This window comes from Pleurodeles waltl, chromosome 1_1 (assembly GCF_031143425.1).
Source record: "Pleurodeles waltl isolate 20211129_DDA chromosome 1_1, aPleWal1.hap1.20221129, whole genome shotgun sequence".
NCBI lineage: Eukaryota > Metazoa > Chordata > Amphibia > Caudata > Salamandridae > Pleurodeles > Pleurodeles waltl.
The window spans coordinates 894375724-894388656 of NC_090436.1; the positions used below are offsets into that span (position 1 = coordinate 894375724).

General features: G+C 45.5%; 1 protein-coding gene across 1 annotated transcript in view; it reads right to left on the reverse strand.

Moving 5' to 3' along the window:
- The window catches only part of CEP78 (centrosomal protein 78), a 462742-nt gene that overhangs the window by 379084 nt on the left and 70725 nt on the right, over window positions 1-12933 (reverse strand). The window lies entirely within an intron of this gene.

Sequence of the window (12933 nt, forward strand, 5' to 3'; positions counted from 1 at the left end):
CTACGCTCGACCCTTAACCCGTTAATATTCCATGAACTTATTTTTAGGAGTAAACCTCCTGCTTACCTATCCTCTAGAGAAACTTCTTGAATCCTCCCCTTCTTTATTCGTGAAAAACCCATTTTGAGGACTTTTGTATTTTTAACTTTCCCCCCCCCCATGCTCCCACACCCAAAACAACAAACTCCCCATACCACACAAACCCCCCTCATACCCCTAACCCAGCCACCCGTGGGAACCCTCCTTTCTTTTAATAGGACAACCATGGTTATCCCATAGAGCACTCCATACACCGGGCTGTCTCCAATCATACCAACATTATAACATTATTGCGACGACTTTATCTGTTCTATAAAGGCCCTAACCTCCTCTGGCTCTCTTATGTTATAAGTTTTAATCTGCCACATAATCCGCAGGGCCGCTGGAAATCTCAACTGCACTGTTGCCCCCAAGGAACGAAGCTCTTGCATTAATTTCCCTAACTCCCACTGTCTGTCCAAGGTCGCTCTAGAAACATCTGACCGTATTCTGAAGGACCAGTCATCCTTAACAAAATTTCCCACCTTCAAAGCCTCAGACAAAATCTTATTTTTTATTGAATAAGTGGCAAAATTCACTAGGATTCTTCTAGGGGATTTCCTACCCACGTTCTTTTTGAACGGATCTCGATGTATACTTTGAATATCGTCCTCCAATTTCAGATGTGCTAAACCCGGCATTGTGTCTTTTATCAGTGAAACCATGTAGCCCTTAAGAACCGCTCCTTCCGTCCCCTCCGGTATTCCAAGGACTCTAATATTGTTTCTTCTCATGTTATTCTCCAAAAATTCTAATTTATCCTGTAGGGTCCTCTCCCCACGTTTAAGATGCAAGATATCTTGAGAGTTGGCCAACACCTGGCCTTTTTGCTGTTCCATGGCCTCCTCCACCTTGCCAACCCGATCTGTTAACTGATTAATCTTAGTCTCCAAAACCATACACGCTTCCTGTATCTTAGCTTGATTACTTTCGGAAATCTCGAACTTCTCCCGAATCTCCTTCGTGAGGGAAAGCAAAAGCTCATAAACCACCCCATTACTGGGCTCTACGAGGGCTGAGGTGTTAGACTTGAAAAGGGGGCCCTGTGCGGGCAAGGAATCTTCCCTGCCCCTTAAAAAGCTACCCCTTATTTTGGAGATCTGGGCCATCTGCACCTCACACTTCTCCAGGGAATCCTGTTCCAATACTACTGAGCCCCGAGGCCAGTTGTGCTTCCATAGGTGCAGGAGAAATCTCACTTACCTCCTCCACCCCTGGCTGAAAATATTTAGTTATTGAGTCTGGGGTAGCACTTTTTCTCCCAGAGTCACCACCCGTGTAGTTCTCCAACTCCCCCAGACTCCCCTTTACTCAAGATTGGCCCCTCCTTTTGGTTAAGCATACATTGTACACGGTTATAATATTCTCCAGCCCCGAGATTCAGTCTTACCTTTTCGTGTTGCCCCAAGCTTACCAGCGCCTACCTGAGGACCTTTCAAATAATGCTTAACCGGTGACATTAATGCTGGACCAGATGTCTCTCCTCCTTGCTTTTTTACTTCTGTTAAATCAGCTCCAGAAGGTGTTCTCGGACCTCGAAGACTGCACCTAGAGGTGTAGCGTCTCCCCTGACGCACACCCCTTACCGCCTCGCTCCACACACCTGAAGTGGGATAAGACCTCCTACACCTCTCTCCACATAAACCTTCATTTGCGATTTTCCCTGCCGCAGCAGCGGCCCGAACATAGGTATGGGCCAGAATTGTTTACAGTGAGCTACACCCTCTCGCTGTCTAAAAGCGAGAGAAAGCAAAAAAAAAAAAAAAAATGTTTTTCAGAAGCCCCCCCAAAAAAGCCGGGCTCGCCTTGGAGTCTGCCACTAACTCAGAGGCGCAATGGTCTTTTAATCTTGTACAACCTTGAAGAGGGGCTCTTACATAAGTAGAAATGTCAAATGCTGCAAGAGGTGTATTCTCTGCAGTGCCTTTAAATCCATAAATCCAAGTAAACCCCCATGCCTAATGTTGGGTATCCAGAGTTCCTTAACGGTAGGAATTAGATGATTCTAAAAAGAAAAAAAATCTACACGAGAAAGCGCGGTTGAGGTAGTCCACAGAACAAACAATCAAACCGAGCTCGCGTCGGAGCCGTCGATACTAGTGCTGACTCAGCGCGCCCGGCAAGCCCCTCCTCATCCCCCTGCTGCGTCGCATCAGCTCGCCGCTGTGTGGAGCACTCGCACCTCAGCTACCTAGCTGGCCGCCATGTCCCCGATGAACCCCGTCGGCCAAGTCCTTGTTGAAGACGATTATAGAGGATGCATATCCTTATAAAATTAGGCATGCATGGATGAATGGATGAAAGCATTTCAATTCATTTGTTAGGCAAATAATTTCCCAAGAACTTGAGGATAGATGCCGTGGCACAGCATGTTATTGAGACAGGTAGCATTGTAACAAACTAAGACTCAAAACCAATCTAGGATAGTTGTTCAGTCTTACATTTTTCATTTTCATGGAAAAGTTATAACAATGAAGCTTATCATATACTATTAGTTTACTTTGTTCAAGTACTCAAAGGTTTGTTAAATATCGATTATTGGTATTTAAAGCAAGCAAAGATGAATTCGAAAATATTAGAACTGTATCAGCATGAATAGATTCAGTGAGGAACGGCTGAAGATGCTAATTAGCCACTGGGGGTGGGAACGGTCTGAATTTGAATTTTGGCAATTGAATTTCAGGTTTAGCAAGGAAGGGAGTGCGAGCGGCCTTTTGCTATCAGAACTGAATCAGATCAGGTCTGAGGTGTTGCAGTACAGAGGAGGTATGTACTGGGTGAATTACAAGGTTTTTTTTTGGATATAGTTTCTGTTGTCACATTTTACTGATCTTTTCCACCATACTGTTTGACTTTAGATACCCTTATTATATGGCATTGATGGCTGCATTGGAAACTTTGGATCGTGTGTTCTGTTGGGATCAATTGGGTATTGTTGTTTCAATAGGATACCCATGTTTTAGTGCGTTTGTTGTGTTCTGATTTTAATTTATATACATTTCAGATAATATTGTGAGGTCTGGTCTACTGTTTTCAAATTGAATTGTGAAACATATCTGAGAGGTTGGAAACAAGAGGCAAATTTGCGAAATCAGGTATGTGACTTTAGGATGTCACAATTTAGGGACGGGGAGTAACAAGTATGTCTGTGATAGTCTCAAGGGCATGAATTGGGAAAAATGCTAGTGATGTTATGCCAAGTGCATCTGCATCCAGTCAATTTAGAAACAAACCCATCTAACATACAAGTGAGTTTTATTCCTCTTTGGAGTGGAGTGGAATGGAATGAGGATTGTCTTCCACTTAGCCACAGTACTGCAAATTATAAGGTGGCACACTGCGGAGGAGTGAGGCTGTGGAGGTCTAAGGACTATGAAATACAAATGCATATGATAAATCTGTTGCTTTTGGGATGGGCTTCGGATACCAGAAGATGATGATAATCCTCAGTGGTAGCGTAAATGCTAACAAATAAAATAATTGCTTTAAGTGAACAATGTACTATAAACTACTTTTTGAGACAATGTATTCCAATGATGGATGCACAAAAATTGTGATCTATGTGAAATGTATTAAGCTACAGACTGTGCCAGTTATATAAGGGTACACACAGTGACAAATAACACTTTTAAAATTCTTATACACAAATTAACTGGTTTTAAAATACCTTTTAATATAATATGTGAAACACATTACTAGATCAAATTGGTATCTAATTAGCACATTGAATAGATTTCTTAAACTATATGATTAGTTTCAGTTATAGATAGCAAGTTTAAACTAGTAACAGAATTATAATTACTATTTATGATCCTCATTTATAAGTATAATTATAAAGTTTATTTGAAATGATGTCATTAAGTTTTTTGAAATTATTTTGAAACAATGGGATTCAACAACATTTATGAGAGTGTGAAATTTAAGGAACTTCACAACATATTTGTTTACAGGATTTTAGACACAAAGCATTCTAAAATAATTATGACAGAATGAACATGAGAAACCACAAACAAAAATCTGAGTAACTATTAATGTCAAATTATTTTTTCTTGAAGATATAAGACGTAAATAGGAAATTAATGGTCAGTAAAATGTTGAGAATGGAAATGTATGTAAAGTAAACAATTTATTGTGATTTTATAATGAATTTGGTATTAAATATATCTGTCTCTTTTTTATGTTGATTGAAAATCCCGAAGAAGCAAATACATCGCAAAACACATATTGACTGGATGTCTACTTCTTTGAATTATGCAAATTTGTGAAAGCAATTTAAAGAATACTACCAAAATGTAGAATTGTATCAAAAAGTGCACAACTCAATAAATGATATGTTATCTGCATCAGCAAGTCTGATGGCCTTCTTTGATATATCCAATCTAATCTCATCAGATGTTGCTCAATTACCAATCTAAGCCAGGGGAGGGATGTTGGAAGAATGCCCCAATTCGGTGACATTTTTCAGAGACAATTCCTGCTATGGCCAGGTATGTGACTAGTTATGGGAGTCCTTCTCCAAGCTACAGTTTTTCACAGAGGAGGCATTCTCGGGATCTGTGGCATTGTGTGCAGGACTCTCCATTGTCTTCTCATATGGTCTTGGAGCAACAACCCCAGTGTGACAGCTTCCTGGGTCGTGCTCCCAGTGTGGGTGGGGGGGGGGGGGAGATGGTTTGTGAGAAATCACTGCTGCTACTTTTTTTGTGCTCACTAATACTATGCAGACTCCAAAGTATCAGAGAAGAGAGATTTTCCTCAAGTTTTGCAGGGTACAAAATCAAATAGATCAATGTTAGTGCCCATAGCTTTTATTCAACTCAGTCAAACGGTTTCCACAGTTGTACAAGTTTTATGCAGTTTGAAAAATGAGGATGCGCCATACATCATGGTGTTTTTGGCCAAGCACCACTCATGATGGCGACTCGGTTCATGTAATTCAGCATCCTTGCAATCATCAGATAGGTGACAGACTGGGGAGAAAGCCTCTCCATCAGGGCACAATGGGCCAGTTCAACTACAAAACATGAAGTACAAATCCAGGCATCTCAGAAGTGTTCCAGGTGCGTGCCTTTGACTTCCTTTGGAAATACCATCATGTGATTGTTGTGTCTTTAACCAATCATTTAGGATCTTAGGTAATGCATGTGTTTCTCTTCTTTGGCTTGGTGGTCTTTAATTGTATTTTTGAGGAAGGAGAGCCGGCCCTCCGCTTCAGTGCCTTGTGTGGGGCTGGGTGCCAGTTACAGGTCTTCCAGCTCTGCAATGGAGAGCAACCTCTCAACCCCCTCACACTTTCCACCACAAGGCTCCACCAATCGATGGGATAGGAATCGCATGGGGACCACACTGGGAGCCACAAAAGCCTCTTATACTGCACCACAACACGAGTAAGCCTCATCTTTCTGTTCAGCCACAGACTTTTATAGTCACCTTTCCTTCTTGCTTTCCCATTTGTTGTTTGTGTGCCCATCCTTTGTAGCGCTCATGTTTCAACTCCAATAAACCACACATTCTCTCCTAGCCTCCCAGGTCACTAGCTCAGAGGTCACTCTGGGGGCACTAAGGGCAATTCAGAATAGCCTTGTTAAAGTACAAGGATTGTGTTTGAGCAGGCTGAGAGCTGGAGGCTCAGATGCCACTATGTCAGTCGACACCCCCTACACAGTGCATCTTAAAGTCACTAATGAAGTTTTCTGTGGAATTGAGGTCCCCATGCTGATCTTGGGACTTGTTGTCCAAGCTGCTTATAAAGTGCCAGAAAGTCCTACTGATCCCTGTTTAAAAAAAACAAAAATCATAACATTTCTATTCATTTTGTTTCAGTATTAGTGCTTCCAGCATCCAAGACGAGATGTTGATGTCTTTGTTTAAAATGTTTATTCTAAGCGGTAGAGTTTCTGCTATAGTTGCCTTTGGGACCTTAGTTCAGCACCAGCCTCTCATCTACTTACTGCTGCCATTAAACTGTTTAGCAGGCACCTGGCAGTAGCACAATATTTAGGGACCTATTAAGAAAGGCATTTTCAAGTATGTAAAGTAGTTCTTTTTACCATACTGTTACATGTCCTTGTGAATTGGCCCCAAAACGTCTAACAATGGAGTAAAATCCACCCTATTGGGCTGGGCTGGTTCTGTTTGTTATAAAAGTTCAATAAAAAGAATAAACAAAAAAACAAAAACAAAACAACGGAGTAAAATCAGAATTTTAGGGGATATTTATTTGCCATTAGAACAAACAGAAAGGACTATACCAGTTTTGCACATTTACCAACAGGGAGCAGATCATATTGAGGCAGAGTTCCAAAGGCTTGTAACAGCATACAAAAGAGCACTCTTGTAGGTGTACTTCCCATACTCATAAATGCGTTTGTGAATCAGCCGCATAGTTAATGAACTGTCCCCAACTGGAGCAGCATTGTATAGGGCAGCTATGAAGCTTTTTAAAACAATTAAGGGTTGCTTTAGGATCTCCCAGTGCAACCCAGGCCATGCCCCTCTCCCATTCCTGGTAAGCCCGCCTAATCTGCTTTAACTGTTGGATTCTTACTGAGATCTATATGTATCTAATTTCATGTCGTCTAAAACAAATTTATACCAATGACACTAACTGAGCTTTGTGGTCAATTTCAATTCTTGTTATGAGTGATTAAATGAGTAAGAAGGTATAAGCGTTAAGCCTCAGTGTTTTTGTAAATGGAACAATGGTTGTAATTTATTGGCACATCTGCAATGAAACTCCCACTTAGCACTCTCAAATTAACTGAATGGAGAAATCTTTAGACTAGTCATTTGGACATCACAGCACTGGGCCAGCTCAATCATAGCAGGAAATTCACTTACAGGATCAGTGAAAACGAGTGAAAACTATAGTTTCCTTGCCATGCAAATTATCTGTAAAATTAAGATTAAAATCACAAGCCTGCAGTGTGCACACCATTTAAAAGCATTTTAAAATGCATTTAGGGTGGTTATTAGTTCAATTATTGGCAGGGTGCAGGTATACATTTATAACTATCGGGTATCTTGTCGCGTAGGCTCTCATTATCCTAATGAGACTACTGGATTTTGAGCGGCAAGATCGTTCACATTGTGGGGTACTGAGTCTGACCCATGGTGGATGACACTTGTCACTCTAAATCCAGGTTTTGCTCCGGCTAATTATCAGTGCCTCATCTCTCCCGAATGGTAGAAACAATTGGGCAGCCGAGCGCATGACATATTGATACTTCTCAGGGAAGTCGTGGTCACTTAGGTCACAACCGGTTCTCTCATACACAGTGCGGTCTCATATATAAATGACAATAGAAGCAGTATAAGTTTTAAAGATTGGTTTAATAAAACGACTGCATTTTAGATAGCAAAGCGTGAGCTGCAAAAACCCGAACTACACAACACAGTAATATTAAAATAGTAATGATGAGAGTGAAGCACAAGAATAAAGCTATCATAGTACCGCTAGATTATTCTCTCTCTAAGTTATATTTTCGAGCACAGCATCTTAAGCTCTAAGCCTGCCTTTCAGGTTCCCCCGGGAGGACCTCGACCCTCATACCTGAGGAAAGGCCTGTAATCTGCATCAGCATCTGCAACGGGGCATTCAGCATACAGTTGTGGGTCCCTGGCTGGAATCTCCCTCTTGACATGTACTAGGACTAGAAGAACGAGTTACTTACCTTCGGTAACGACTTTTCTGGTGGATACATTAGCTACCTGTGGATTCCTCACCTAATGAATATGCATTCGACAGAAATCTTCTTACTAGTCTCTGCACGTCGACGAGGACGTCACTCTAGCCCACGCGACGCCGTCTGACGTCATACAGGCAATAAGAGGTCCTCGCCGACGTGCCGATGACAGTACCAACATTTTTTACGTGCATGAGAAATAATAACCCAATGTAATGAAAGAGCAAAGCAACATCTCTTAATATTGTAAATCACACAACATTGCAATAAAATAGCTGTAGATTTAATATAAGCTTCTTTTTTTTTTTTTTTAAACAAATATATTTATACATACGAATCATGTATATACACAATATATATAGATTTATATATAAATATACACATATATACAAATATCATATATGCAAAATGTATTGCAACTTTGAAGACCAAAAGGAGCACACTCAAGGATTGCTTGGAGAGACCAAAAAGGCAACGGGGAGGCGGGTGGGACCGTGAGGAATCCACAGGTAGCTAATGTATCCACCAGAAAAGTCGTTACCGAAGGTAAGTAACTCGTTCTTCTGATGGATACAACTACCTGTGGATTCCTCACCTAATGAATAGAGTCCCAAAGCAGTACCACGCCCGGCGGTGGGTGCCTAAATGGTCAAACCAAGAAATCCTGCAGCACTGACCGTGCAAAATGACCGTCCCTTCTGACCTCAGAGTCCAAACAGTAATGTTTCACAAAAGTGTGAAGGGACGACCAAGTTGCGGCCTTGCAGATGTCGACCACAGGAACACCCCTGGCCAAGGCCGAAGAGGCCGACTTAGCTCTGGTGGAGTGAGCTCTAATGCCCTCAGGCGGATCCTTCTTTGCCAAAGAGTAACAGATTTTAATGCAAAGAACAACCCACCTGGAGAGTGTTCTCTTGTGGACTGCCTTTCCTCTCCTCTTGCCCACGTATCCGACAAACAGCTGATCCTCCAGCCTGATATCCTTCATTCTGTCGATATAGAAGCTCAACGCCCTTTTTGGGTCCAGGCGATGTAGTCTTTCTTCCTCCTTTGAAGGATGAGGCGGAGGATAAAACGTGGACAAAGTGATTGTCTGAGCCAAATGGAAGGGTGAAACAACCTTCGGAAGGAAAGCAGCCTTGGTCCTCAACACCACCTTATCCCCATAAAACGTTATATAAGGGGGTTTAACCGATAAGGCCTGCAACTCACTCACTCTCCTTGCAGATGTTATAGCTACCAGGAATACTGTTTTAATAACCAAATACCTTAAGGGGCAAGAATGCATAGGCTCAAAAGGGGACCCCATAAGGAAAGTCAGGACCAAGGACAAATCCCATTGGGGCATAACGAATGGTTTTGGAGGATATTGATTCAGAAGACCTTTCAAGAATCTGAGAACAATAGGGGATTTAAATAACGATGGTTGGTCTGGAAGACAAATGAAGGCTGACAAGGCCGACAAATAACCCTTAATGGTAGCCACTGCACAACCTTTCTGCGCTAGAGACAGTGCAAAAGACAAAACATGTGACAGATGAGCATGTAAGGGATCAATCTGTCTCTCTCCACACCACATAACAAATTTAGACCACCTATTAGCGTAGATAGATTTAGTGGAGTGTCGCCTGGCCGCTAAGATAACATCCACTACATCAGGCGGGAGAGAGAAGGAACTCAGGTTGCCCCGTTCAATCTCCGAGCATGTAGGTGCAGACTCTGGAGGTTGGGGAGTAAAACCTGCCCCTGCGACTGCGAGAGGAGGTCTGCCCTGAGTGGGAGACGGAGCGGAGGGCACAGTGAGAGTTGGAGAAGGTCGGAGTACCATACCCTCCTTGGCCAATCCGGAGCTATTAAGATGACTTGGGCCCGGTCTTGGCGAATTTTCCTCAACACTCGAGGAATCAAGGGTATGGGGGGAAACGCGTAAAGCAACTGGTCGCACCAGGTTATCTGAAACGCGTCCCCCAACGCTCCCTGCATCGGATACTGGAGGCTGCAGAATAACGGGCAATGCGCGTTCTCCCGAGTGGCAAACAGATCTATCCGAGGAAACCCCCACATCTGGAAGATTAAACAGACTTGATCTGGATGGAGACGCCACTCGTGGTCTGCCGAGAATTGGCGACTGAGACTGTCCGCACGTACATTCAAGACTCCGGCCAGATGATTTGCCACCAAGCAAATCTGATGGTCCTTTACCCAGGACCATAGCCGAAGAGCTTCTCTGCAGAGAAGGTACGACCCTACTCCTCCCTGTTTGTTTATGAACCACATCGTGGTAGTATTGTCCGTCAGGACCTGTACCGACTGACCACGAAGGGATGGGAGGAAGGCCTTGAGAGCCAGACGTACAGCCCGTAACTCCAACAGATTGATATGAAACACCTGTTCCTCTGGAGACCAAAGCCCTTTGATCTCCAGATCCCCCAGATGAGCTCCCCATCCTAGGGTGGAAGCATCCGTTATGACCGTGGCCACTGGTGGCGACTGCGCGAACGGCTTTCCCTGTGAAAGATTGTTGCCCGCAATCCACCACTTCAATTCCACAGCAGCATCTCTGGAGATCTTGACAGTACCTTCTAAATCTCCCTTGTGTTGAGACCACTGCCTTCGGAGGCACCACTGAAGAGCCCTCATGTGCCAGCGAGCATGCGTGACCAACAGAATGCAGGAGGCGAACAGACCGAGCAGACGAAGGACCTTGAGGACTGGAACTACCGCTCCATTTCGAAACATTGGAACCAATTCCTGAATATCTTGAATCCGCTGAGGCGGAGGAAAGGCTCGACTCAATGTTGTATCCAGTACTGCCCCTATGAACAGGAGGCGCTGAGAGGGCTCCAGGTGAGATTTGGGCACGTTCACCGAAAAGCCCAGGTCGAACAACAACTGGGTTGTTGACTGCAGATGATGCGACACAAGCTCCGGGGACTTGGCTTTGATCAACCAGTCGTCCAAGTAAGGGAATACTGCTATCCCCTTCCTTCTGAGCTCCGCCGCAACCACTGACATCACCTTTGTGAAGACTCGAGGTGCTGAAGTAAGACCAAACGGGAGGACCGCAAACTCATAGTGCTGCGACCCTACCACAAACCGGAGATACTTCCTGTGCGACTTGAGTATCGGGATATGAAAGTAAGCATCCTGCAAGTCGACAGACACCATCCAATCTTCCTTGTTCAACGCCAAAAGCACCTGTGCTAGAGTCAGCATCTTGAACTTTTCCTGTTTGAGGAACCAATTCAAGATCCTCAGATCCAGGATTGGTCTCAACTGACCATCCTTTTTGGGAATCAGGAAGTATCTTGAGTAACAACCTCAACCCTTTTCCTGTTCTGGGACCAACTCTACCGCGCCCTTTGAAAGGAGGACTTGAACCTCCTGTTCTAGCAACAGGAGGTGTTCTTCTGAACAATAAGATGGGCGGGGCGGGATGAGGGGCGGGAACTCCCGAAAGGGAAGGGCGTAGCCTTTCCCCACAATGCCGAGAACCCAAGTGTCCGTTGTGATAGACTTCCACTTGTGGAGAAAATGCTGTAATCTTCCCCCTACAGGAGAGGAGTGAGTGGGAAACGGTGGAAGCCTAAGGCTGCTTCCCCTGCTGCACCCCTCCAGAGGACGAGGAAGAGGCAGAGTGCTGTTGAGAGGCTCCTCTGGTACGGGCCCCACCCCTCCCCCTCCCTCTAAATGACCTATAGGGGAGGGAAGAGGCGGGTTGCTGGAACCTCCCCCGAAAGGAAGAGGAAGAAGAGCCACGCCCAAATCCCCGAAACCTCCTGAAAAATCTAGAAGAGGCAGAGGAAGAAGGAGCTTGCAGTCCTAACGATTTGGCTGTGGCTCTGCTCTCCTTAAATCGTTCCAAGGCCGAATCTGCCTTGGCTCCAAACAGTCTGTCCCCATCAAACGGGAGGTCCAGCAGGGTCGACTGCACATCCGCAGAAAACCCTGAGTTTCGGAGCCAGGCCTGTATTCTTGCCACCACAGCCGTGCCCATCGCCCTGGCCACCGAGTCGGTCGTGTCCAGCCCAGATTGGATAATCTGGGTCGCGGCAGCCTGGGCGTCCGAGACCACATCCAAGAGACCCTGGGGGAGCTCCGTAAATGAAGACGAAATATCATCCATCAGAGCATGGATGTACCTCCCCAGAATGCAAGTTGCGTTGGTGGCCTTCAACGCCAAACTGCATGACGAAAATATTTTCTTGGACTGCGCATCCAGTTTCTTGGAGTCTCTGTCTCCAGGCACCGTCGGGAAGGAACCAGGCGCTGACTTTGAGGAACAGGAGGCTTGCACCACCAAGCTCTCCGGCGTAGGGTGTCTAGAGAGAAAGCCAGGGTCAGATGGTGCAGCTCGATACCTCCTGGCCACAGCCCTATGAACGGCCGAGGAAGACACCGGCTTCTTCCACACCTCCAACACCGGATCCAGCAAAGCCTCATTAAATGGCAAGAGAGGCTCAGCTGCAGCAGAGGCCGGATGCAATACCTCTGTCAGCAAATTCTGCTTCGCCTCTGCCACCGGCAAAGGCAGGTCCAAAAAGCTCGCTGCCTTCCTCACCACAGCATGAAAGGAAGCAGCCTCCTCCGTATATTCCCCTGGAGATGAAGGGTCCCACTCAGGGGAAGTGTCCAGCCCACTGGCTGTATCCAGACCATGTAGTCCGTCTCCAGAGTCCTCAATCTCTCCCTCCTCTAAGACTCGCTGGTACTCCTGCTCTTCTAAAAGACGGAGAGCACGCCTCCTCGAATGAAGTCTCTCCTCGATACGCGGAGTCGACATGGCCTCCGCCGACGTCGAAGAACGGCGCCGATCTCCAGAAGCATCTGACGCCGCGTCCGGCGCCACAGGCAGCTTCGGCGCCGAGACAGGAGCCGGAGGACGAGGTCTTGGAGCCGATGGACCAACCGGAGTCACAGGGCAAAATCCTGACTTCGACGGAAGGGCAACCTCCGGGGCCGAAACATCCGAAGCCACCGGAGCGGCCACCGACGCCGGCACCGGCGCCGAGCCCACATTCCCAAAAGGGAGAAAGGGCATAAAGGGTGCCGGCCGAAGAGGCGCAGGATCACCCAACGAAAAGGCCAGGGGCCCCGAAGGACCAGCCGGAGCAGCTCCTGGAGCCATCTGCTGAAAGATGGTACACATCGTATTAAGAAACGCGGTACT